We start from the raw sequence: 27,058 nt of genomic DNA on the forward strand, positions 1-27,058 counted from the left end.
CACCCAAACTCCTCCCTAATCACAGGTCTTCCCAGAATTTGTATTTGCACTGTGCAATAGTGCAATTATTTATTTATTTATTTAATTAGTGTGTTTTGTATACCGTCATTCGGTTTCGCCATCAGAACGGTTTACAGAATCATGCAACATGTAGTCTAAACATCATCACAGTATCTTATCATGTAGTATAAGTTGATTATTACTTATTCCTTGTAAGGTTCATTATATACAGTAAAGGTATTACATACAGCAAAGATATTACATAGATACTGTTGTTACATATAGGCTTGGGTTAATAAGTGAGGGAAAGAGGAATGTGTATAGGTTGGGTGAGGTATTATACATTTGGATCTCTAACAGCAGGGGTTTAACAATTCAAAGTATCTTTAAATGAAGTGATATATGCTATATGAGGTCGGTTGGGTGATCCATTGTTAATTGTTATTATATGCCTTATGATCCATAGTTAATAATTGTTATTATATGCCTTATGGCGTTGAGACATAACGCGTTTTTACGTGCGTTAACACCATAATGCATTTTGATGAATGACCCTGTTTGAGAGGTAAAGAAGATCAGGACAGGAGGAGGAGAAAGAGGGGAATCCTAGATCATTCATGTTTTGAGAGAAGGTGGATGCAGTGGCATTGAGGGGGTTCTCAGCTCGATAGTTGAAGTCACTTTAGAACTAAGATATCTTAGGACTTAGTGGTCAAGTCACAGATGAACTCTGAGAGTTTCAGGTAGGAGGCAGGTGAATATCAAGTGACTGATAGATCAGGGCAATCTTAGGACTTGTGTTGCCTTGGAAATTTAGCACCAGGCAATTGGATTTGCCTGTTTGTTGGGTGACAGCTAGGACGAGCGAGAGGGTGTGTTGATATATGATGGTGACACCCCCTCCAGGGCTCCAGTGATGGGCTTTGTGTTGTATTAGATAACCAAGTGGGCATAGTTGGATGAGGGAGGCGTGGTCTCCATCTCCAATCCATTTACAGTAAGGATAAGGATGTGAAGGCTAAATTCTTCAATAAGATTGGTAATGTGGTAAGATTTTTTTCTTTGCTGACTGAGTGTTAAGGAGACCTAGATGCAGTAAGAGGGAAAACTTTGGATATATTTAGAGGATATCTGTGGTGTAAAATGATTGGGAGGAGTTGACTAGTATGGTGTTGTTTGGGTGGTGAGGGGATCTTTTGCCCCATGTTACCTCCTGCTATCATGTCCAATACTGTCAAAATCATGGCAGCTCCCTACCACCTCATGCTTTGTCCACATGCAGGTCAAAGTGCAACACAGAGATGGACAAGAGAGCAGAAGGTAAGTACTCCTCATCCCTGATAGAGAAGCAGTTCAGGGAGGCCTGGACCCTGAAGAGGGTCTTTTTAGGATTGCTACGTCACCCAAAGTCATTGAAACACATGGATTCAGTCCTAGTTTTTCACAACCTCTCCATAAAGGGGCTAAGGAGAGCACAATAAAGATCAGACAATCCTGTCTTTCATCTGTCTGTCTCTCTTTAATTCCCTGTTGATCGGCCTTAATCTGTCACTATTATACCTGCTCCTAATCCTAGTTTTTAACTCCCTGTCTGCCTCTCTTTCCCCTCCCACTATGCTCAGATTATAAAATAAGTTTTAAAAGTTTAATGTATTTCTCTTTATAATGTATTTCTCTTATATAAATCAAAGTGGTTTACTCTACATTTACAAAAAAATATTTCATCAGAATAAATATAGATAATAACATATAATAAAAATAATTCAGAAACTAAAATATAAAAGTATAAAACTATAACAGTCATCAGGTATTAAAAGCATGATCAAAAAGCCAGGTTTTAATCTTTTCTAAAATTAGCATAGTTGTTTTCACACTGTGCCCAGAAGTGTTGTAAAATGATAGTTATTAAGTCTCTCCCTCTCTCTCCCCTTAAACTCTGCCCATCTTAGTAGATTTCAAGCTTTTTGGGACTGGGACTCTCTACCTTCATCCAATGCTCAGTATCTCTCCCTTTTTCTCACCCTATGCAGAATCCATATTGCCTATCTCCATCCCCTCCTATCATCTCCCTACTTCCCCCCCTCCCCCAAACTGGCTGCTCTTTAATTTTCCATAGTCCCAAGTCCTTCTACCAGTTGTGATTCCCTGGTCAGCAGAATGCTCCCTCCTTTGAAATCTGTCTCAGTACAGATAAGGACAGGCTCCTCCATTAGGAGTAATATGAGCAGGCAGTAATAGAGCTCCCAGCTCCTGCATGTGGCAGGTGTGCCCACTTTCACACATAGACATCCATGTGCCAGATCCCAGGAAGGGATCCTGTTACCAAATACAAAGTGTATCGTAAGTACAAAACAAGTTGTGACTCATCTTACGTGGTATATGTCATCATTTGCCCCTGCCTGATGATATATATAGGCAGAACCACCCGAAGCATTAAAACACGTTTAAATGAGCACAAATCGAGAATAAACACCTGCACCATCAAGACTCCAATGGTATCCCATTGCCTACTGGTTAATCATACCTTCAGTGATTTACAGTGGACTATTATAGATCATGTGAAGGAGGCACCACGGGGTGGTGATCGCATGCAGGTTTTGAACCATAGCGAATCTTATTGGATTTTCAAAGTCTCAGACACCGACAGGTCTTATTGAAGAATTGGACTGGAACTCATTGATTTAATTGCACGTCGGCAGCAGGACCACTTACATAAACGGTGATTGGTTCGATTTGAATAAAGGAACAGAGCATTTAATTCACCCAGCTGTGTAGAAAAATCAGCGAGCTTTTGAGAAGCACAAAAAACTATGGCTCATAAAGATAGAGAAACACTCACGGCTTGCCATTATCTCCAAGAAATTGATTGGAAGACCATCGTGAAGGAAAAATATAGCACGTTGTCCAATATAAACATGATTTAAGAAGTTGACCAGATTTGCGGCGTTTAAAATACCTACCGACCATCCAGCAGGCACATACATCTACTGAAGAAAGACCCTTCCGGGTCTGAAACAAGGCCTTGTCGGGGAGTACAAGTACGGGTGGAAGACGACACCCATCTAAGATAAGTCGGTTTCGTTTCATTCTAAGTTTCAAACATTGACATTGAGTTTAAATAAATCGGTTTAATATTGAGAACATGGACATTGATAGCTATAATAATCGGCAATGAAAAACATTTTAATTCACACATGCGCACTAAAAAAATAGCACAAGTATTACAAGGATGGAGGGGGAGAGTTCATGATTAAAAAATCAGATACATTACATTGTAGTAGTGTTCAAGAAATTTTATGAAACATTCCACCTTCTCCTTAACAATATTTTTTAATCAATGGATTTAAAGAAAAAAATAGAAAAATAGATTATAGATCTAATTAATGTCAAAACTCAATAAATAGTCATAACGGAATATTGCAGCAGTTGGTACAGATCCCAGGAAGGAGCATAACTGGAAATCTTTCTGTTATTGTCACCCTGAGATTCATTGTGGGGGGGGGAGGGGGGAGCCTCACACTTTTTTCTCTCTCTTCCCCTCATCCTTTAGGGATGACCCCAGTATTCTCCCTCAATTGCCCAAGACCAACAATAGCACTATTCTTGATCCCAGGACTCTCCCCCTTGCTAAGCATCTCAGATTCAGATTATTGGCATGGCTATTTGCATGTAACAAGGGGGACAAGACAGGGGGTAAAGTTAAAATTAAAATGTTAAAGTTATCTGTGTGAAGAAGGGTAAGATTGGTTCTTGTTTGGCCCTTTTGGTGCTGAAATGCAGAGGTGTTGGACTGCAGTCTTTTTTTTAGGCAGCTGTTATGGCCCATGCCTGTGCAAACCAGAAAATAAGACTATATTTTAAAGCTGTGTACGGCTGCAGAAATAGAGGAGGCAGTGTTTCATTGCAGCATTGTGCTGTTGGATCAATGTTCACAGCTGCGAGCGGCGTTTCACTTATTCTCACTTGTAGTGTTAGAGAGATCTCAGATAACTCTGGGAAGGGGACAAGCCAGTGGCAGTTTCCCTCAGTTGTGTCTAGAAAGTTTTGCCGCAGCTCAGTCCTTTGAAGTGGCGGCAGCCTTAGGCAAGTTGCAGCTGAAGCAGGAAGTCTAGCTTCAATGCCCAGGGGTATTAGGAGAGTCCCTGGTATTAGGAAGGCATGAGGGTCATATATTTTAATGATATCATCAGGATGTCACTTCTAGTTTTGCACAACAAAAACTGGTGTGAACTGTGGTAGAAAATAACAAATACTAAGAAAAAACCACGTTTAACGAAATGCCAACACTATGGAGCAAATGACAAAACCCTCATTGGTGAGCTGGTACCAGAGAACGACAATGCGTTATAATGTATTCACTTATACAGGTAATTTCTTCTATAACCAAGTGATACGTGATGAACCGCTCAAATGTATAATCATAGGGTTTGACATTAAATTTTTGAATTTTTAAGTTTTTTGGTTCAATTTAAATGCCACAAAACAAAGAGAAAAGAATGAAGACACTTAACATAAAAGTAGTGCAGCAACATAGATTTTAAATGTCCTGCATTGTATGCCCTTGTTTGCCCACACAGGTGTGTTTCGTGTAAACTTCGTCAGGGGCTCACAAGTATTTATTTGTGTCTTTATGCATTGGACTCTTCCTATAACAGCACTGTGGCTGAGGCATTTCAAAAACTTCTAGTTTTGCTGCACTGATGTGGGAAAATAAAGTAAAGTAACCAAAAATAAGTTAAAATGTCTATAAAAACACTTGGCCTTTGGTTAGAGCAGTCTCAAATGGACCCGTGAGAGTTTTTAAATTCTGGGAAGGAAAATGGCAGTCCCGGTGCAGACTTCAACAAAACATGAAACATGATAAAATAAATTTTAAAATATATAGGGGATACCTGAGAGTTTATCAGGAAACTCTAATATGACCCCAGATGGGTTTTTTAAAAGTTTAAAGGCTACGAAAATATAGTAAGTCCAGTGCCAATATAAAAAGACTAAAACCAGCCAAAGATGAATATAATAATATGAAACGCACTTAAGGAGCTACATGTTAAGTGGCCAGGGACCTCTAATGGGGCTTTTATTTGGTATAAAAGCACAAAGTGTAGTAGGTTTGACAGCCATTAACATCACTGCATTTTTAGGTAAAATTAGGTTGAAACAAAGGTTCAAAACAATGAAACTCACATCAAACATTCTTAAAACTGTTCAAAGAATATGTTTTGAGGAAAAAAGAATTTCAACAATTAAATTTATTGTACAAATTAACTCTTATCCAGACAGTCTGGGTTTTTGACACTGAGGAGCATGGCTTTGCAAGATTCCATACAATTTGAAATTTGTTACAGAAGCAGTCTCCATAGCAACTGACCTTCCTCCAGAATACTCTGCAGAAACAATAAGACGAGACACTGGCGTAAGGACACCTAAGCCATGCTGTGACCAACTCCCCTGGTGTTTTTGAGGCTACTCTGTTAAAAATTAATAATGTAAAAAATCCTTACCCTTTTATATCATCTGTGGCAAGTGGTCTTATAAGGGGCACAAACCATCATAACAACATTTACAGTACTTCTTTGGCACTACTTTCTTTAATGACATCAAGAGAGGAAGGATAACTCTAAAAGAGAAAAATCTCTTGTCAGTTTAGAATTACTGGGGAGAAAAACTGTTTTTATTGGGCATGTCAGAAGTGCTTCAGCTGAGCTCTGCAGAAATAAAGTGAACACACTACAGGATCTGAGGTACAGATATTGTAGGAACAATTGTAGGCACACAAGTATGACTTTATTTTAATGTGAATGAGAATGTAATCTTGTTAAAAGTTGGAGAGACTGGGGGTCTCACCTAGGCCATGGGCCAAGGCACAAAGCAATGGGCATGGCCTATGCCCAAGCATGACACCGGCCCCGCAGCCTAGGCCTAAACCAGGGCTTCACCTAGGGCATAGGCCAAAACCAACGGTAAAGACCACAGCCTAGGCCTGACTGTGATACCAGGGCCTCAGCTGAGACCAGAGCCCACCTTCCCTGAGTAATCACTTACCTGATCTGTTGGGTATCTGCGGAAGTGACCTGGGTCCTGATGCCAGGGCCGTGACACCGGACCCATGTCCAATGCCAGCTTAGAAAAGAAAAGAATAAAACATATTCTTTGTTTAAACAAACTTTTTCTTGCCTTAATTTCATTCATTGTAAATTCTTCTGGGTCATTCCACGAATCCTCAAACTTTAAAACAGGATCTGTGAAAACCAAGAGCCTTAACTGTTGACTACTTATGTAACTGTGGGAAGAAGAGGTCTGCTTCTGACCTGGGGGTTAACAATAGGAAAGATAGTGGAGGGAGGGGTACACCATTCAGAACAGCTTCTCCTCTAAGATTGCTGGAATGGCCAACCCCGTTCTGTCTTTAAAAGCAGCCTGCAGCATTTCACAGTGTCCAAAACAAAGAATTTCACTCTAAACTCTATAAATATTTACAAGGCACAAAACCGTTATGCAAAACACTTCAGACTTTATACTGAATGACCATCATAATTACATCAAAGGGCTGCATCAGTTTGCTTACAATGACTAATGTCCCAATTTTATTTTTTATTTATTTATAACTTTTTCTATACCGAAGTTCAGGTAACAGAGTTACTTATCACTCCGGTTTACATTGCAACAGATATAAATATTAAACAATGACAACAAGTGTCTTACAGAGAACAGGGAGAGACAACTTGGATAACATAACTGGGAACAAGAACATTACAAACTATTAATGCGAAACAAGTCCATGGAGAGGGAGATTAGCTATTGGTGTCGACAGTCTGTGAGAATTGAGGAGTACTTAGTAAGTTATGGGAATGCTTGACCGAATAGCCATGTCTTGAGTCTTTTTTTGAATGTGCTGTGGCAGTGTATCAACCTTAGTTCCAGAGGAAGAAAATTCCACTGTTTAGGGCCTGCTGTAGATAGAGCTCTTTTACTTAATGATGTTTTCATGGGAGGCGCGTGTAGAGTTCCTCTTTGTGCTAATCTTATTGGTCGTGAAGATGTGTGAAGTTGGAGAGGGATTCTGAGGTCCAGTGGGGTGTTATTGAAAATGGCTTTGTGGGTGATTGATAGAAGTTTGAAGAGGATTCAAAATTTGACTGGAAGCCAGTGGAGCTTTTTTAGAATTGGTGTTATATGGTCTCTTTTGCTGGATTTGGTGAGACATCTTGCTGTTGCGTTCTGTAACAGTTGGAGGGGTTTTAGGGAGTAGCCTGGCAGACCGGTGTCGCAGGAACACTCCGACACCGGTCAAAGAGCAATATAGCCCTCTATTATTTCCTCGACCGCCCATATCCCCTCAAGGCCCGACCACGCCTTATCTGGACAGCCCACTTGCTTTGAAAGACTCCATTGCTGATGCATCAGTTCTTTAGCTCATGCATTACTCTTGTATATGCCCATCAACACTATTCTGTTACCTGTATATCCCTATATAGCCTACCCTCCTTCTTAGCTAATCCCTACATTAATTCATGTTATTTTGACGAGTTATTGTTGTCTATTTAATATTTAATATTTATGTTCTTAAGTTCAGAAACCCTGTTTTATGTAACGCCTGTTTAATGTAACGCCTTAACCGCGACAGTTTTGTTCTATGGAAACCAACTTGATTTGATATTTGTATCGAGAATGTCGGTATATAAAAATCCTAAATAAATAAATAAATAAATAAATACCTACTTTGAAAGTTTCCTGGTCATTTGACCAATCAAAGTGGTAAACAGCAGTAAGAAACACAAAAATATATTAAAAAAATCAAAATCACTAAACAAATCAGAAAAAAGAAAACATGCAAAATAACTACTGAATAATTAGGTGAGAGTCAAAGTCCCTAGCCTATCATAAATTAATAATTACTCAAATTTCAATTCATTCACCCACATCAGCCAGATGTTGGGAGGTTCCTATTTTTGCCACTTAAAAGAAAGCTGCCCTGTACAAAAATGTTAAGACAGGCTTCAGCTAATCTGAGTGCCCTCAGTGTGACAGGTCCCCCTAGACCCTTGCCTTTATGAGATATCAGTGTAGTGTCAGTATACAGGGAGGAGTACCATTCCCCTTTGGGAGGGGTTCTGGGAGGGTATCGTTACCCTTGCACCCACTAGTGCAAGGGGAGAAAGAGCTAGGGATTCCAATATCTGGAGTCCTGGGTGGGTGTGGTTGGAGCTACCTCTTCACAGAGATGCCCTATTTAGGCCTATTTCTTAAAAAGAGGGTTCAGAAGAGATTGAGGAGAAGGATTCCTGAAGTGGAGGTCCTGAAAGTCCAGCAGGAGAGAAGGAAAAAATGGTCCCAAAGAGCATCAGATCCTGAGGAGTCCTGAGAAGGAAGGGATTCCCTGGAAGCTGGGGATGAGTGTACTGGGAGGTGACAGAGGAAAGGCATCTTGCCCAGGAAAGTCCATAGAGTCAAAGACTGATTCAACCAAAACTCAGCTACAGACAAGAGAAACAGGAAGAGGAAAAGAACCCTTGAGGAAAAAGATTTTAGCTACCCAACAAGTACTGGGAGGTCCCAGGGTGGAGCCAAGAGCTGACCTGTTTGGGGAATGGTGTATGAAGGTGAAGAGAGAAGAGAGAAGGAGCCTAGACTTTTATTGTTGCTGCCTTTTGGACTTTCTGTTGCAGTGGTACACTGTCCAATAGTGTACTATTTTTGGAATTTTGTTCCTGCCATTAGCTTCTTTGGTGTGAACAACAGCACAAGTGAGAAGAGGGGTTATTTTTGAATGCTTGAAGCTAATGTGCAGAAGAGCCCTAGAGAGGTAAAAATCCTAAGGAGGTCATGGGGGCCTGCATGGCTCATGGCTTTTCCTGTGTGCCCCCATGCCCAGGACCAGAACAGGACAGGAGCTACACAGATATTTCTAATCCTTTTCCTCCCATCCTGAAGATCTATACACACAGATAACTCCAACTCGTGTTACAGGGAAAACTAGAATTTTCCCTTGCTTATACTACAGAAGGAACCAGGTTCTTAACTTCTGAAATAGTGATAGATTTTTTTTCTGACCTAATATCAACTGACAGACTGTTCTGTAATATAGGTACTGCAGCCAAATACTCTCAGCTTGAGGTAGGATGAGAGCCTATCTCACGCAGAGAAGGCATCTTAAAAAAAAAAAATCTAACTTGATCTTAAGGCCTAATCTGCATTATAGCACCAAAACACTAGAGAAAATAGATGGGCCCATACCATATAAAGCTTGGAAAGCTAATATTCTAAGTTTGAATTTTACTTTTATTGCCACCGGTAACCAATATAGGTGCTGTAACAATGGCCCCTAATCATCCATCTAGAACTATTTGTGACCACCCTTGAGGTTAATTGTTGAAGGATTTGGGGCCTCCAAAGACTTGGCTTGAAGACCCATAAAAAGCATGTTATAATAACGTAATTGTGAATGCACTGGAATATGGACCATCTTTTGAAAGCTGCAGTATATTCAAAAAGGATGCAAATGTTTAACCAAATGTAACATAAAATATATTTTAATATCAACTGCAGTAAAAATGCCCACCAAGTCAAAAGCATAATCAAGCTCCATCTCTAGATCCATAATTTGCAAAACCACAAATACAGAAATCCCTCAACTGCAGGATCCATATTTTCCTATTTTCAGGATTTCTGTCTTTTGGCCACTGAGGACTAAATTATTAACTAATAGCCATTTGGCAATTGCCCCAAGGCAAGTATTCAATTTGATCATCACCACCTTGGGATCTTTGCCCAGCAGGACAAATAATTTGATGTATATAAATATGCTACAAACTCAAAGGAGCGAATAATCTTCCCTTGGGGATTCAAAAAGATGTTAAATAAAATTGGTGAACGAGATGACCCCGGATAACTCCACAACAGATGTTGCTAGCTGTGGAAGTTGTGCCATTAATGCATACCCACTATAGTCTATCAGTTAAGAAACACAGAATCCAATTAGTAATTTCCCCCTTGCAGAGCACGACAACACTGCCTTCCCCAGAGAAATTGTGTACAGTGCCTGGTAATCATCCAGTCCCCGTGAATCCCCAAGAAAAGAGGAATCGCCTCCTGTTTCTGACTTTCCTAGGAATGCCATCATATTGTATTATACAGTCCTTCTTGAGGCTTATGAATCATGTATTGTTACGTGCAAGATTGCAGACATGGAATCAAGCAGCCAGTTAAAAGTAGTGTATGTCCTAGAAAACTGAAGGGAACCCAAAACAAAACACTGCATTTAATAGTGTATATCCCTGTTAAGAAATGGAAAATTATTCTATGGCATACCCTGTAATCCTCAGCACATTACAAAGCTAGCTTCAGGTTTATTTTTCATTATTTTTATTCAAGTAATTAAACTGTATCTTATAAGCTCAGGGTCAGGACACGCTCTTTATTCTTTTAAACAGATGTTTGGGGAGATCTTGAATGCTTTTTATCACTTCCTGCTAATTACTATCTGCCCATTCCCTCCACTCTCTGGCTTTCAAGAGGCCAGTGGGCTCCTGTACACCATCTGTTCCTAATTCTGCTCTCTGCCCTCTGTGAGGCCTCCCTGGACCATAATCTCTTTTCGCCTCCATTATGGAGCCCATGCATGTCTTTGGTGGGCCATGTTCCTTTCATTAAAGACAGTGGCACGTGCCAATGCCCCCAGGGGGAGTCAGCTGTAATCCTAAATTTGCAACAGGCACAATTTCCCCCCAAACAATATACTTCATTAAGCTTTATTCTTCCAGATTCAAATGTGCCCAATTACACTGTCATGGCTAATTGTCTGACCTGGCCCACTTGGGACAATTTGAAGTATCTTTTTTGAGCAGGAAGCTACAATTAAATGTAAACAGTGCAATGCAAAAGGGAAAAACACTGTTCTTTAATAAGGATATTTTTGCATGTTTGGAAGAACTTTTTTTAAGTAGAGCTGACTCTAGGATACATCTTTGAAAACATGCTGATGTATTTCAAGGTGTCCTGGTGGTTAGAATAATGGATGAGTTGCCAAGTAACCTGGGTTCAAATCATGCCTCTAACAGTCTTTGTGACCTTGAGCAAATTCCTTTATCTACCTCTGTATCAGGCAAACATTTGAATTATAAGCTTTCTGGGGCAGAGACCCATTTTAACTGTAGGCATATTTTTGTGAAATGATCTGATTTAATGTAGTATAGAAATACTTAAATAACAATTTTCTAAAACCCCACGCCTAATGCCCAATAATAATCTAAATATATTGTTGCAAGTACATTGTGGTATACAACTTAAAAAAAAATAATACAGTTTTGGCTACCTTACATTCAGGCCAATAGAGAACGGTGCGCTCGGCCAAACGTACCGTTAGCCCCGGTTTGGACGTGCGTTTTTAACACACTATTATTACCTAGGGGTGTGCATTCGGATTGACCGCATTAGTAAAACGCAACTCATTTTTTTTTTTTACTTAAAAAATGGATTCGACATAAACAATCGGATTTCCCACATATCGAACATAGATATGTTCGATATGTGGGAAATCGCGATTGTTGAGCCAAAATAAAAATATAAACCCCCTCACCCTCCTTAATCCCCCCCCCGACTTACCACAACTCCCTGGTGATGGAGCGAGGAGTGAGGACGCCATTTCTGCAATCCTTGGCGAGAAGCATGTGACGTCGGCGGCACGTCGAGTGACGCCGGCGTCACGTGATTCCCGGCTCGTTCGCGCCGGACGGCTCGTTCGGCCCAAAAAGAACTTTTGGCCAGCTTGGGGGGGCCTCCTGACCCCCTCAAGCTGGCCAAAAGTTCTTTTTGGGCCGAACGAGCCGTCCAGCGCGAACTCGCCGGGAATCACGTGGCGCCGCGTCACTCAGACGCGACGTCACGTGATTCCCGGCAAGTTCGCGCCGGACGGCTCGTTCGGCCCAAAAAGAACTTTTGGCCAGCTTGAGGGGGTCAGGAGGCCCCCCCAAGCTGGCCAAAAGTTCTTTTTGGGCCGAACGAGCCGTCCGGCGCGAACGAGCCGGGAATCACGTGACGCCGCGTCACTCGACGTGCCACCGACGTCACATGCTTCTCGCCAAGGATTGCAGAAATGACGTCCTCACTCCTCGCTCGATCACCAGGGAGTTGTGGTAAGTCTGGGGGGGGGATTAAGGAGGGTGAGGGGGTTTTAAATTTTTTTTTTGCACATATGTACATATACCCAACTCATTGGATTTTTTTTATGTCCATATTGGCCGCAAGTGGGACCCCCTTTCGGACATAAAAAATATGAACATAAAATTTTGCTCTGCACATCCCTATTATTACCCCTTATACAGTAAGGGGCAATAGCGCGTGTAAAACGCGTGACCAACCACCCCCCCCCCCCCCCCCCCCCCCCCGAAACTAATAGCGCTCATCACATGTAAATAAATGTTGATGAGCCTATTAGCTATTCACCTGCAATACAGAATGCAAAATGTGTGGCACCAGGCAAGTGTACAGAAAAGCAGAAAAAACTGCTTTTCTGTACACCCTCCGACTTAATATCATAGCGATATTAAGTCGGAGGCCCCAAAAATAAAAAAAATAAAAATATTAAAAAAAAAAAAAATCTGCCCGCGGCCTGCGGGTTGGAAAACGGACGTTCAATTTTGCCAGCGTTCGTTTTCCTAGCCCATGGCTGTCAGTGGGTTCAACAACTGACACCGGTAAAATTAAGCGTCGGCTGTCAGACCTGCTGACAGCTGCCCCTTCCGCTAATAAGGAGGTGCTAGGGACGCGTTTGTGCCCCTAGCGCCTCTTTATTAGCACGGGCCCTAATTTAAATAGTGAATCCGCGCCCAGGAGAGGTGCCTGGGAGCGCATTGGGAGAGCGGGCGCTCGCCTCGGAGCGCTGGCTCTCCTGCGTACTTTACTGTATGGGCCTGATTATCACTTCTGCCTGGATCTGTTGTTAATTGTAAGAAACATTTTTTAGGAGAAAAGATGACTGGCCACGTGCAGCAGCACCTCCTGAATCAGGTTCTTCCACATAATTGAATATATCCACTATGAATTCAGTTGGTTCCTAGAATCTATTAAGCTCTGTGGGGCCAGAAGCATTTTTTTTTTATGAAGTAAAATTAACCAAATATGAAACTCTCAGTTGTCATCAGCGTGCTTTAAAATGAACAGCTCTTGTTTTTTTCACACTTGAGGTACACCGCTGTGGTCCTCAAAGAAAGACCTGCTTTTCAGGATAACAATAAGTACTCGTGAGATAGATTTGCATACGTTAGGTCTGAAAACTGGGCGAGTTTGCATTGTTTGGTTACCCAGGAAACCGGCCCAGGCTGCAACCCTGTTTGTTCTCCACAAAGGGTGATAATGGGGCAGGCGGGGGGGGGGGGGGGGGGGCGACGTACAATGTAACACACTGGTCATAGAGAACGTGGAATCTGGAGACACTGCTTTCAATTCCAATCTTTGCTGTCATATTAGTTACCTTTTTGAGAACAGAGTAAGCTTTACTATAACTGCTGCTCATTACTAGTTTCCCCAAGGGCAATATCCCCCCCCCCCCCCAAAAAAAAAAAAAAAAGGGCCCAATTTACTGAGGCTTTTTTTCCCATTCTGTGTCTGTGGCAAAAAGAAAAAAAAAAAAAAAAGCCCTTAATCACTGATCCAAGTTCATTCTTGGGACCCGAGTGCTGCTATTTGGTCCAGATGGTACTATTCTTAGCAAAAGTGAGACAAAGGCATAGCCGCACCTCCTGACCAAAGGCCACACGTCCACCCGGCTCCGGAAAGAGCCACCGTCTGTGTCTGCCGAGGAGACAATCGTTACCGCAACTCCAGGCAGAGCTTCCTGCCTAACAATAAAGTCCCATGCATTCAATAAGTAAGCTGCAGAGTCTAATATCAAAATGCATACCTCAAGAAGAGAGGTGAAATGAAACAGACAGGGAGGAATCTGCCACTTCTTACTGTCGAGATATGGGTTTTTTACCATTACTATTAGATTCTTTATTTAAAATATTAGATCTAGCATTATGAGACCCATGGCTGTTTCAATGTGGTTTACAACTTAACATAAAATTCCCAGCCATTTGGTTATACAAAGCCTAGCAAACATATGCTAACACACAACAAATAGTAGGCTGAGCTTTAACTTAAGATTAAAAAAAAAACAAAAACCCGCTGCCCTAATTAAAAATACTTCAGCTATTACTATGCTTTTGACCATCACATCTTAAAAATGCCAACTAATAAAGGCAACCTTCGTTTCACCCTTTCTCCAGCTGGGACGGTAACTTTTAAACTAGCGCGCAGGCGCACGCACATGTGGGCACAATCATCAGCCCACTCCCAGGCATGCAGCTATTTTATAACATACAAGCCCATATGCGTGCATGATACAAAATAGCCTGGCTGTGCCCACATGGCTGTGCCCACATGGGCACTGAATTTTAAGTGCCCACATGCCCACATGGGCACTTAAAATTCAGTGCCCATGTGGGCACAGCCAGGCTATTTAAGTGGGCGCGCATCTGTGCACGCAAATCCTGCATCTACCGCGTAAGGGAGGGGATTTTAAAAGGGATGCATGCATTTGCTAGTTTTACCAATTTGTTCCCAGTTCACCCAGCCAACAGATTAAGTCCTTCAACTCCCCCCCCCCCTCCCACCCCGGTTTGATACCCTGTATACCCTCCAGTTACCACAGACCCTTTAAACCCTTCCAAAATGTCTTGTTGTTTTTTTTTTTGTGACTGAGACTCCATCCTTAGCAGAAGTAAAGTTTTGCCACCAGGGGCCTTGAGGTACACCAGATCGTGTAAGTATTTATGCGCAAGTTTCTGGTTAAAGTTCCAAAATGCCCATGCCCTGCCCACCCAGACCATACCCGCACCCTGAGATGTGCGCGCAGCGGCATTTATGCATTTATATGAGCAGTTTTTAAAATCTACTCGGCCCACATGAGCCTGACATATTCGCACATCCCCTAATGAATGCACGCATCAGGCTTTTAAAATTCATCTTTCTGGTTCGAAGCATGGAGGGAAAATCCATGCAAGTCACAAAGGATGCTTAGTGGTACCTCAGCTGCTGACTTCACTTGGAGAGGAACTTGAGGTGCATGCTCCCAGAAAGTGAATCCTCATGGCTGACTAACTGAGGGACACATAGCATTACAGTTAAAAACAGCAATAAGCCGCCAGGCAGATGGCTTGTTGGTTCAGCAGCAGTGCCGTGATGTGCTCTGCCATGCAGAGATTCTTCAGTCACTCCCCGGGTCATCAGAGTCTGAGAATGCTGCAGAGATTGTGCTTGCAGCACCCGGGGGAGGGAGAAGAGAGCCGTGGTCATCACTCAAGGGCAACATCTAGTGACCGGATCAAAACCTCTGATCGCAGAGTTCCAGAAAGAGCTCTAGTCATAGACCCCAGCCAAAGGACTGACACTGCAATAAACCAGACTCGGTGCATTTTGAGGTGGGGGAATTTAAACATTAAGAAAAAAATGCCCATGTAGTTACAAATGAAGGATCATTGCATTAGGATCCCAGCCCTGATTTTGATTGAACTGGATGCCCAAAGGCGCAAAAGTAAAAACAGAAATAATGTCATTATAACAGAAAGGAAGGAAGAAATAAAAGTGGATGAAAATTTAGGATGAAAATTCAGTCTTGGGATTATGACAAGACTAATAAAATCACTTGGCCTTTTCTCCTGGTTAAGAATTGCATTAAGTATTACCCAGAAGCAGAGTGTGGTATTCATTGTCTGGGAAAGAGCCCAGAAAGAAACAAAGTGGCAGGAAAATACCACCACCAACTACAGTACGTGGCCACGCTAGGAAATTCCACTCCATTCCACCTCATTCCCTCCCAGTCTCTCATCCTTCTTTCAGAAAATTCTAGCAATATTGTCATTTTCCATAATATTTTTTCTATAACTTTGGCTACTTCTTCCCACTCAAATACATTTTATCTGTTTTTGCACTAGAGAAACCAAATGGATCTGTGAAAGTATATGACTTGAGGAAAATGCAGTACGTCCTCTCTCAATGCTGATTATAAATTCTGAACATGTGCTGTTCCGTGATGGCTTATTTTATGAGATATTTGAATCAAACTGATGCCCAGGGGATGTGAATAGAATTGAAATAGCTTTACATTGCCATAAGAAAGATTGGACCAGTTCCCTACGCAGAGGTTAGCAGTAGAATAACATATGACAGATGGTCATTTTTTGCTGCCCATATCTCTTGAAGAATATTTTTATATAGGAAAATATTTCTAATTTTTTTTTCTGTGGCTCATGGATGATAATAATAAGAAAAAAAATAATTCTTCATGCTTGAGTTGTTATAGCAATGTAGATTGTAGATTACAAAAAAGAAGTTATTTACAGGTATGGAAGTTTTCAGAGGGGCATGTTGGCACACATTGATGCATGTGCATTGGTGCACACCCAGAAAAGTGGCCATTTTATAACATACCTGCACATTATAAAATACCCTAGGCGCCCGTATGTGTACACCTAGGGCCAGATTTTCAAAGGGGTATGCGCGTAACCCCCGAAAACCTGGCCTAAACATTCCCTGTGCGCGCCGAGCCTATGTTGCTTAGGCTTCTGGTGTGCGCAAAGCCCCAGGACATGCGTAAGTCCCGGGGCTTTCCTGGGGGGGGGGGGGCGTGTCGCGATCCGCGCATCATCGGGGGGCGTGTCGGGGGCGTGATGCGGCCAGCGCGTCATCCGAGAGCGGTGCGCGGGTGTGGTTTCGGCCCGGAGGCGTGGCCGCGGCCTCCGGACCAGCCCCCGGCCCGACACGCACAAAGTTACGCCTGCCTCGAGCAGCATAACTTTCGCAACAGAGGTGGGGGGGTTTAGATAGGGCCAAGGGGTGGGTTAGGTAGGGGAAGGGAGGGGAAGGTGGGGGGGAGGCGGAAGGAAAGTTCCCGCCGAGGCCGCTCCGATTTCGGAGCTGCCTCGGAGGGAACGGAGGCAGACTGCACGGCTCGACGTGCGTTGGCTGCCGATTTTGGGCAGCCTTGCGCGCGCCGACCCCAGATTTTAATGGCTACGCACGTATCTATTGAAATCCCGCATACTCTTGTTCGCGCCTGGTGCATGAACAAAAGTACGTGTTTGCGCAAGTTTATGAAATCTACCCCCTAATTTTGAAACCGAGTGCACTCATCTGCGCCTATCCGGGTAGTGCAAGTGAGGGAATTTTATTATAGGCGTGTGTCCAAGCCATGACCAGTTTCACCAGTCCATCCAGTCTAGAACTAGGTCACCGAAAACCCCTTTGGTTCTTTAGCCTGCATTCCCCCAGTTACCCCAGATCCCTCAAACCCCTCACAGATGCCTGTTTTTTTCTTTTTAACTTAAACCTCCTCCATAGCAGCCATAAACTTACATGGCACTGGATCTGGGCCCAATACACATCTCTTGGGCCTGCCCCAAAACTCCCATGCCACACCCACACCATGCCCATACTACACCCTTTTATTGTTTGATGTGAGATATTTGTGTACTGGGAAATGTGCGTACATGAAGGCAGCTTTTAAAATCTGATGGAAATGCACATTGGCCTTCGGGCACACACATCTGATTATCATGCATGCCTGGCTTTAAAAATTCATCTTTCAACTTTTATATTCACAAGATTATTTTCTAGATCTGAGCATATTGAGATAATGTTAAAAGTAGGAAAATGTCTTTTATTCGAATAAGGCCTTGCTATATGTATTGAGGTAGAGTTTATAAATTTGCACCAGGCACGAACAAAAGTATTTTATAAGATTTTATAAGATTTTATAAGATACGCGCGTAGCCGCGTGTATCTTATAAAATCCGGTGTCGGCGAGTGCAAGGGGGTGCGGCCTCGGAGGGGACTTTCTTTCCACCCCCCGTACCTTCCCCTCCATTCCCCTACCTAACTCACCCCCCCCCCCCGGCCCTATCTAAACCACCCCCCTACCTTTGTTGGTAGATTTACGCCTGCTAGAAGCAGGTGTAAAACTGCGCGCGCCAGCGGGCTGCTGGCGCGCCATCACCCAACCTGGGGGCTGGTCTGGAAGCCTTGACCACGCGACCGGGCCGGCGCCTCGCCCCCGGTCCCGCCCCGAACCGCCCCCGGACCCCGGACACGCCCCCGGACCCGCCCCCTCCCCCGCCCTTTTACGAAGCCCCGAGACTTAGGCGCGTCCCGGGGCTGTGCGCGCGCCGGCGGCCTATGCAAAATAGGCGTGCTGGCGCGCAGGGCTTTTAAAATCCGGCCCATTGATTTTAATTCCTCTGCCTCTGTCCTTTGTCAAATACTTGTTAAATATATTGTAGATGGTGATAAGGGCAAGGAATAAACATGACTAAGGTTTAAATAGGATCAGAATTAGGTGTCAATTAGATAGATCAGACAGGCCAACAAGGTCTTCACTGGCTAAAAACAACAACAATTTTACTATGTGCAAAACCTTTTTCCAGATCTTTACTTGAAAAAGAAGTATAACTTCAGGTGCAGCTAAGCCTATCAAAACTCAACACAGTTGAAGAACATGAAGATTTCTTCAATATTTAAACAATTAAACAATATTTAAATTGTATGGCATGCAGGCTTCACTGAACAGAGACATTTTTCCAGAAATCTTATCAACTGGATTACCAAAAGAGTAAACATTAAGGGGCAGATTTTAAAAGCCCTGCTCGCGTAAATCCTCCCGGATTTACACGAGCAGGGCCTTGCACGCCGGCGCGCCTATTTTCCATAGGCCTACCAGCGCGCGCAGAGCCCCGGGACTCGCATAAGTCCCGGGATTTTTTGTCAGGGGCTTGTCGGGGGCGTGTCAGGGGCGGGGCCGATCGACGCGGCGTTTTGGGGGCGGGACGCGGTATTTCGGGGGCAGGCCCGGGGGCGTGGTTTCGGCCCGGGGCGGTCCGGGGGCGTGGCCGCGCCCTCCGGAACCTCCCCCGGGTTGCGTCTTGGCGCGCGTGGATTTACGTCTCCCTCCGGGAGGCGTAAATCCGTGGACAAAGGTGGGGGGGGTTTTAGATAGGGCCGGGGGGGTGGGTTAGGTAGAGGAAGGGAGGGGAAGGTGAGGGGAGGGCGAAAGAGAGTTCCCTCCGAGGCCGCTCCGATTTCGGAGCGGCCTCGGAGGGAACGGAGGCAGGCTGCGCGGCTCGGCACGCGCCGGCTGCTCAAAATCGGCAGCCTTGCGCGCGCCGATCCAGGATGTTATAAGATACGCGCGGCTACGCGCGTATCTTATAAAATCCAGCGTACTTTTGTTTGCGCCTGGTGCGCCAACAAAAGTACGCGAACGCGCAGTTTTTTAAAATCTACCCCTAAATAATTTGGAGAGAAATACAGCAATTTTCTTTTCTTTATGTTTTGGAGTGGTGTATTCTTTTTCATTATGGTTTTTGGCATTGGAAACAAATGCAGATTGCTAAAAAAAAAAAAAAAAAAGTGAAGTCTTTTACTGATTTTAAAAGTAAATACTGAGCTGGTAGGTAAATGCTTTGCTGCTGTTGTACATTTTTCCCATGCAAGATAAGTCAGATGGAGAAAACAGAATGAAAACATGAATTTTCATTATTAATCTCATTAGTAATATGGAACCGTATGTGCATGCATTTTGATATAAGTTTTAAATATCCCAGGAGTTTTTTTTCTTGACGAATTTAAGGATAAGGAGATGGTTCACACCTTATTAGTACTGACAGCTTATTTATTTCAAAAAAGATGCGTATATAACCTATGACAAAGCAAATCAACATCATTTTTGTGACCTATAAGTAAAATCTGCAACCAGAAAAAAAAACATGTATTTTATATTCAAACATTTGAAGTATGAATGCAGACCCTGTATACAAATAAGGCCAAGGTGCTATAAATTAGTGTCTTTTGAACATAAATTGTGTGGGTTAACATATATGCTAATGAGGTTGTAGGTCTGTAGATTTGTTATTTATATTCTGGTTAGTTGAACAGATTAACATTTTAACAAATGATAATCTATGTCATGCAAATGTATTTTGCAAAGTTCTATTTATCTAACAATCCAAGAATATTTTGTCATGGGTTGTCATGGGTAAAGCCTAGCTTTCCGTATCGCTTGATTGAATTAATTTACAATATGTTACTCGCTATACTAGATATCTCTGCTGCTTTCGACACTGTCAACCACCAAATACTCCTATCCCGGCTATCAGAAATCGGCATCTCTGGCACTGTACTATCATGGTTTACCTCATATCTCACCCATAGAGAATACCTGGTCAACATTGACAACTCTGAGTCCCCACGCATACCCCTCCTCCAGGGTGTCCCCCAAGGATCCTCCTTATCCTCCACCCTCTTTAACATATATCTTCTTCCCCTCTGCTATCTACTTTCTAACCTCGGTCTCAATTTCTTCATGTATGCGGATGATGTACAGATCCTCATCCCCATGCAAAAAACCCTACAAGAAACTCTAAACTTCTGGGAATCCTGTCTTGCCTCCATTAACTCTCTCTTAGACAGCCTCCAACTCGCTCTTAACACAGCAAAAACTGAAATCATCCTCATTTCCAACAAACTCGAGGTTACCTCACAGGCCTCTACTAAAACTACCCCCACAACCCTCCCCATCCTGCCATCTGTAAGAGACCTAGGTGTTGTATTAGACAAACACCTTAATTTTCATCCACACATCAAATCCCTTCTAAAAACCGGCTTCTATAAACTCCACATCCTCAAAAAGCTCAAACCCCTCCTCCACCTTCAAGACTTTCGCCTTGTATTGCAGTCCACAATCCTATCAAAATTAGACTACTGCAATTCACTTCTCCTAGGCCTGCCCTACGCCACAATTAAACCACTACAAATCTTGCAGAACTCCATGGCACGAATCATCACAGACACTCGTAAGAGAGAACACATCACACCCATTTTAAAAGAACTGCATTGGCTCCCCATCCCTTTCCGTATAAAATACAAAACCCTTACAATACTCCATAACATGCTTCACAAAAATGACCACGAATGGCTCAAGGAAACACCATGTTTCCGTACATCCAATCGTCCATCCAGAGCCTCCACGGCAGGCACTGTACACATCCCACCCCTCAAAATAGCACACCACTCAACTACCAGAGAGAGAGCCTTTACCATAGCCGGCCCCTCCCTCTGGAACTCTCTTCCCACGTATCTCCGCCTTGAACCTTCCTTACCCAACTTCAAAAAAGGCATCAAAACCTGGCTTTTCTTACAAGCATACCCTGACTCCAATCAGACCTAAACCCCCTCCACTGCCACTTCCAATTCCCTTACCCCTTCTAATCCGTTGATGCATCCTAGGGAATTCCTGATTTTGTAAATTTGTTAATTTTTATTCTCAGTTTTTTAACACAGTTCCTATCAATTTCTCTCTCCCCTAGCACTTCACTACCTTTCTCCTTCCCGCAACTCCTGCGCTTACTGTCACCTGACCCCCATCCTCTCCTTTTTGCTTCACTGCTCCACCTCCCCCCTCCCTGTTATTTGTAACTTCCTCTTCCTCCTTTACAATGTTGATTGTGAACCGGCATGATATGTCCTATGAATGTCGGTATATTTTAAAAGCATTTAAATAAATAAAATAAATAAATGTTAGGGATGTGAAAGGGCTCATCCTCACCTTCTCATGCTAAAAGTGTTATGCTTTCAGTATTCATAACTTCCTTTTCCAGTCAATGTGTTACTAGTCATATAATTCTTTTTATTTTTTCCTAGAACATCAACCAGTGACTGTATTAATGCTTCTTTGGTAGAAACATCATTTAAATAAGTAATAATGCCCCATGGCCAGGGTAGTTACTGGCAATGAATATTTTGACTGAAGAAACTGAATATCTGGTATAGCCAATGGTACGTAGCATAGACCGGGCATTATCTCATAGCAAATGCTCTGGCAAAAAATAGATTATTACTGCTGTAAATTAATATGCATTTGCCTTTAAGCAGCAGCATTTCCAAAGGATTTAGATTAGTGTTCCCCAGCCTGTTCCTGGAGATTCACCTAAACAAACCCAGTTTTCAAGATGGTTCACAATGAAAATGCTTAAGATATATTTCCTCACACTGTGTCTCCAATAACCATCTTCTGCAACACTTTGTTATATGACTAGGTTAACCTACAAAAATAAAATACAATTGTAGATAAGGCCTATAAGACCCATCAAGTGTACCCAGCTTCTGGTTTTTGCTAGGGATGTGCATTGGGTGCCCGATCGTTTGCGCTTTTGGGTTCGTCTGGCCGCGGGAAAATCTTGTTTTCCCGTGGACCGGCATTTGTAGTTTTTTAGTAAAAAATCTTTTTTTGGCTTAGTGCGTGCTAATGGGAGTCAGTGCGCACTAACCCGAAAAACGATTTTCACAAAAATTTGGGGGGAAAAACTGTTTGTTTCGTGTTTTAACCGATATATATTGAATTAAGAAATATCATACGATATTTCAATTCATTATAAAAATGATTTTCATCCTTAGTTTTTGCCTCTGCATCACCACTAGAAGGTTGTCCCATGCATCCACCAAAATTTAAGTGAAAAAATATGTTCTAACATTATTCCTGAGGTCTAACCAAAAAATCATTTAAAGTCTTTGATTTTTTTTTCGGGGGAGGGGGGGAGGGAGAGGTACCTAGAGAGCTTACAGCTAGATGGATGTGTGAGAGATCTTCTTTCTGAGGAACAAGCCAAAAAGAAATAAAGCCTATAAGTAAAACTGTTCTTCCAAATGCATATCCTAAGAGGTAGGTGGTACCATTCAGTAGTGAACAATGGCGCTAGCAGGATTGATCTCCTATCCCTTCTGTGGGTGAAGATGGGAACCACAAGAGGGGTGGTGAGTGGATAGAAGGATCTAGGGGTCAAGAGGAGAAAATTGGGGGAGTATCTGGGTCATGTCTGATATCAAGAGGGAAGCAGAGGCAATTATCAGACTGATTTCTTTATATTAACATCAGCTAGGAGGGAGGGGGGATTACCAGCTCCAGGCAAAGACATAGCTGACTAGATTTATGCCAGTTATGTCTGCCTCTAAGTTAATTGACTAATGCTGAATATCAGCAATAGCTATCTGACTTCCGTCCCCCAATACAATCCTGTCATGGGGTTTCCCACTTTTTGAGCAGCTAAGTTTAGTCGCTCAGTCCTGTTCTGTTTTCAAAAGGGCTGATCTATCTGCTGTAACAGAGTTTAAAAAAATGTATTGCCTGGGCCACCTGAAGAATGGTCCTGGGAGAAAGAGAGAAGCAGAGCTGCATTAGCTCTAACATAGATTCTGTGATTATTTTAATTAATTGCTTGCTAACTGATAGATCCTTCTGAGGAAGGAAATACAAACAAAAAGAGCACTTGGACGGGAAAGAAAGGTAAACAAGCAGTTGAGCAGAACAGTGCTCATTTTTATTGCTTCTGCATTTGGAAAAAGAACAATTTGGAGCCAGATTGAAGAGAGATTTACAGAGAACTAGAAGCATGCTTGTGTAGCTACAGCTAGTGAGAAAAAAAAGCAGCTTTCTTAATCAGAGAGAAAAAGAAATTATTTGGCAAAGGAAAGTTCTTAGCCTTAGCAGATGTGGGTTGCATTCTTGGTTTTAACTCACTGATACAGCTCTACTAGAAAAGGAGAATCTTTGAAGAGAAGGTAAGCAAAATGATTAATTTCTATGAAAGAAAATCTAGTTTAAAGTTTACCAGCAGAAATGGAAATCTGTAGTTAAAAATTTGATGGCAAGTGAAGAAAAACAGGGAGATCGATGTAAAAAGAAGCCTTTATTGAAACTTGCCGACTCTGGCCAAGTTTCTCTCTCACAAGAGCTGCCTCAGGGGCTACTAAGGGCAAAATTTAAAAGTTAATCAAGATACACATGTATATGACACATTTACATACATGTATGTAAATACATAAACAAAATTAGTAACATACATATAAAACAAAATAAACCTAAATGGTGTGCACACATATTGACAACATGCAGAAATGAATTAAAACAATTTAAATGAACTGCACAAACATAAACATGTAAATAAATGAATTCAATAAAAAGCACAACCAAATGAACAATTTTTTTTAATTACTTTACAAGAAACAGTGCTTATTAACCTAAACCATTTATTAAAATGTAATCCATTGAAACCATATGTGCAAGAAAAGAAATGGTACATGATGCCAGAGAGGGGGAGAGGAAGAGGGAGAGGGAAAGGGAGAGGCAGGGGTTATTACAACCCATAATAGAAAACAACAGTATATTAAAGGAGAATAATTGAGTGATTAACATCTCCAATAGGGTATTGAACACAGACAGACACATTCTGAACAAAGGCATGTCCTTTGTACCAACAAGGATTGAATTATTCAAATGCTATCAATTTTGTTTTATAATTCAACAAGGTTACTAGGTGGCCCTACCATAGGGATACAAATACCTACCTATGGGCCATGATATTATGGCCAGGCTCTCTCTCTCTCTCTCTCTCTCTCTGACTTACGGGAGACATCACAAATGGCGAGGAAACCTTACCGCACGGTCACGGCTGCTATCACATAGCCTAATGCAATCCAAAGAGGTGTTGTTATAATCGGCGTTATGGCTGTGCGATAGCTCTTCGCAGACAGGCTAACCCAGCCCACTCTCCGCCCCTAACTCCTCCTATTTTTGGAATTTGCATCGCACCATACAATATGGTGCGATCGCATGCGGTAAACACATTTTCGCATGCGTTAAGGGCTTATCGCATGCATTAAAGGCCTTCTTGCATGTGTTAACGGAGCTTTACGCTCCATGGAACAATACAGAGGCATTATTATATTCTCTGTTTTATTCTCCATTCCTTTCCTAATCATTCCTAGCATTTTATTTTCTTTCTTGGCTGCTGCCACACACAAAGCAGAAGATTTCAACATATTATCCACAATGACACTTAGATCCTTTTCTTGAGTGGTAACTCCTAATGTGGAATCTTGCACTGTGTAGCTATAATTTAGATTGTTCTTCCCTAAGTTCATCACTTTACACTTGTCCACATTGAATGGCATCTGCCATTGCATGCCCATTCTCTCAGTCTTGCAATTTCTCTAAATCCTCTTGTGATTTAACAACTTTAAGTAATTTTGGGTCTTCTGCAAATGTGATCACCTCACTCATTGTTCCCATTTCCAGGTCTTTCATAAATGTGTTAAAAAACAGAGGTCTTAGAACACATCCTGAAACCTCTCCTGCATTTTCAGGAGAGGTTTCAGAACAGTCCTCCAAACAATACTATTTTCCAAGATCGATTACTGCAACTCTCTGCTTATAGACCTTCCAACCATAACCACAAAACCTCTACAAATGTTGCAGAACTCCGCCGCAAGGATTCTTACTAACACCAGCAGAAGTGAACACATAACACCCATACTAAAACACTTACACTGGCTCCCCATCAGATCCAGAATCATTTTCAAAGTGCTAACTATAACACACAAGAACATCCATTCACAAACGTCGCTAGATCTAAGCCTTCCACTTCGCCTACACGAGTCTTCAAGACCAATCAGAAACAGATACTTAGGCACCTTACACGTACCTTCAGCCAAGTCCTCACTCAAGAAACGTGCATTCTCGACTGCCAGCCCCCTTCATTGGAATGCCCTCCCCACGGACATTCGCCTCGAAACGTGTACTCGAACATTCAAAAGAAACTCAAGACCTGGCTCCTTACAAAAGCCTACACTTAAAGGTCTAGCTCAGAACCACATCCCAGAACTTGAATCATTCTCGCTTTTATAATCATATCAAACAACTCCTAATTTTATCCTTGGTCTCACAATTCCAAATCATTAAATATTTGAGCATGCTACACCAATACCTCTTAATCCAGATGTAACCTCAGTTTTTGAAGTCTTCACTCCTATAGAAATAACCGCCAGTTCTTATTTACTTAACCCTATTCTGTAGACGTAAACTTTTCATGAAGACTGTAATCTGTAAACACCTGTATTTATTATAAGAATTTGTATTTACTATTTATATTTATTATTTAGCCATTAACATTGTTCTGTTACCACTTGGTACTATTTCTCTCCTTTACCTCAAACTCTAAGTTCCTACTAAGTTAGCCATGTTATTTATACCCAATTGTTGGATGTAATTGTATATTTGTTTAATTGTTCAATCTGTTTGATGTAATTTTCTGTTCCTTGTTCTGTGTAAACCGAAGTGGTATGCACAAGTGCATGAACTCCGGTATATAAAAGCCTTTAAATAAATAAATAAATCCATGGAGTAATCCACTATTCACCTTTATCTATTGAGAAAACTGACCATTTAGCCCTGCTCTCTGTTTTCTATCTTTTAAGCTGTTCCCAATCTAAAATAGAACATTGCCTTCTATCCCATGACTTCTTAATTCCCTCATGTCTGTCAAATGTTTTCTGAAAATCCAGATCCACTATATCAATTGGATCACCCATGGGTGGCCAATATGATGGCAATTTTTAAAAAGAACTCCAGAAGTGATCTGGGAAACAGTAGACCAGTGAGCCTGATGTCAGTGTTGAGCAAAATGGTCAAAGCTATTATTACAAACAAAATTACTGACCACGTAAATACACATGGTTTAATGGGGGATAGTCAACATGGGTTTTGTAAATGGATATTTTGCCTTAATAAAATAATAGGATGTCAATATTTAAAACTATACTTCAAATAATTGGTACACTTGGTATTCTTTAAGACATTTATAACATCGCTACCATGTATTTGTAGGACCTTTCCTCACAGAGTCAGAGCATTTTCCAGACTCCCTCTCATGGTAATTGGTCCGTTTTACTTTATATTTAGATGGATAACTCACAAGCTATCCATCTAACTCCAGATTATCCAAGTTATCCATCTAACTTATCTGGGATGTGCAGATAAGTACTGTTTATGAATGCACGAATTTTTGAAAAGTGACTGATCTTCAAAACATGGGATTGAGTTGGTAGGAAAGTTGTGTGAGATAAAAATGAAAAATGAAGAATGAAAAAAAGAGTTTTTAAAAAAATGTGTGCAAAAAATACTTGAAAAAATATAAAG

General features: G+C 42.0%; 1 long non-coding RNA gene across 1 annotated transcript in view; it reads left to right on the forward strand.

Moving 5' to 3' along the window:
- Positions 1 to 5,657: 5,657 nt before the first annotated feature.
- Positions 5,658 to 27,058, forward strand: part of LOC115098511 — a 143,819-nt gene continuing 122,418 nt past the window's right edge. Inside the window, exon 1 of the long non-coding RNA XR_003858539.1 lies at positions 5,658 to 5,741. This is a non-coding gene — a long non-coding RNA (uncharacterized LOC115098511). The remainder of the gene's footprint in view (positions 5,742 to 27,058) is intronic.

Source organism: Rhinatrema bivittatum, chromosome 9 (assembly GCF_901001135.1).
Source record: "Rhinatrema bivittatum chromosome 9, aRhiBiv1.1, whole genome shotgun sequence".
NCBI lineage: Eukaryota > Metazoa > Chordata > Amphibia > Gymnophiona > Rhinatrematidae > Rhinatrema > Rhinatrema bivittatum.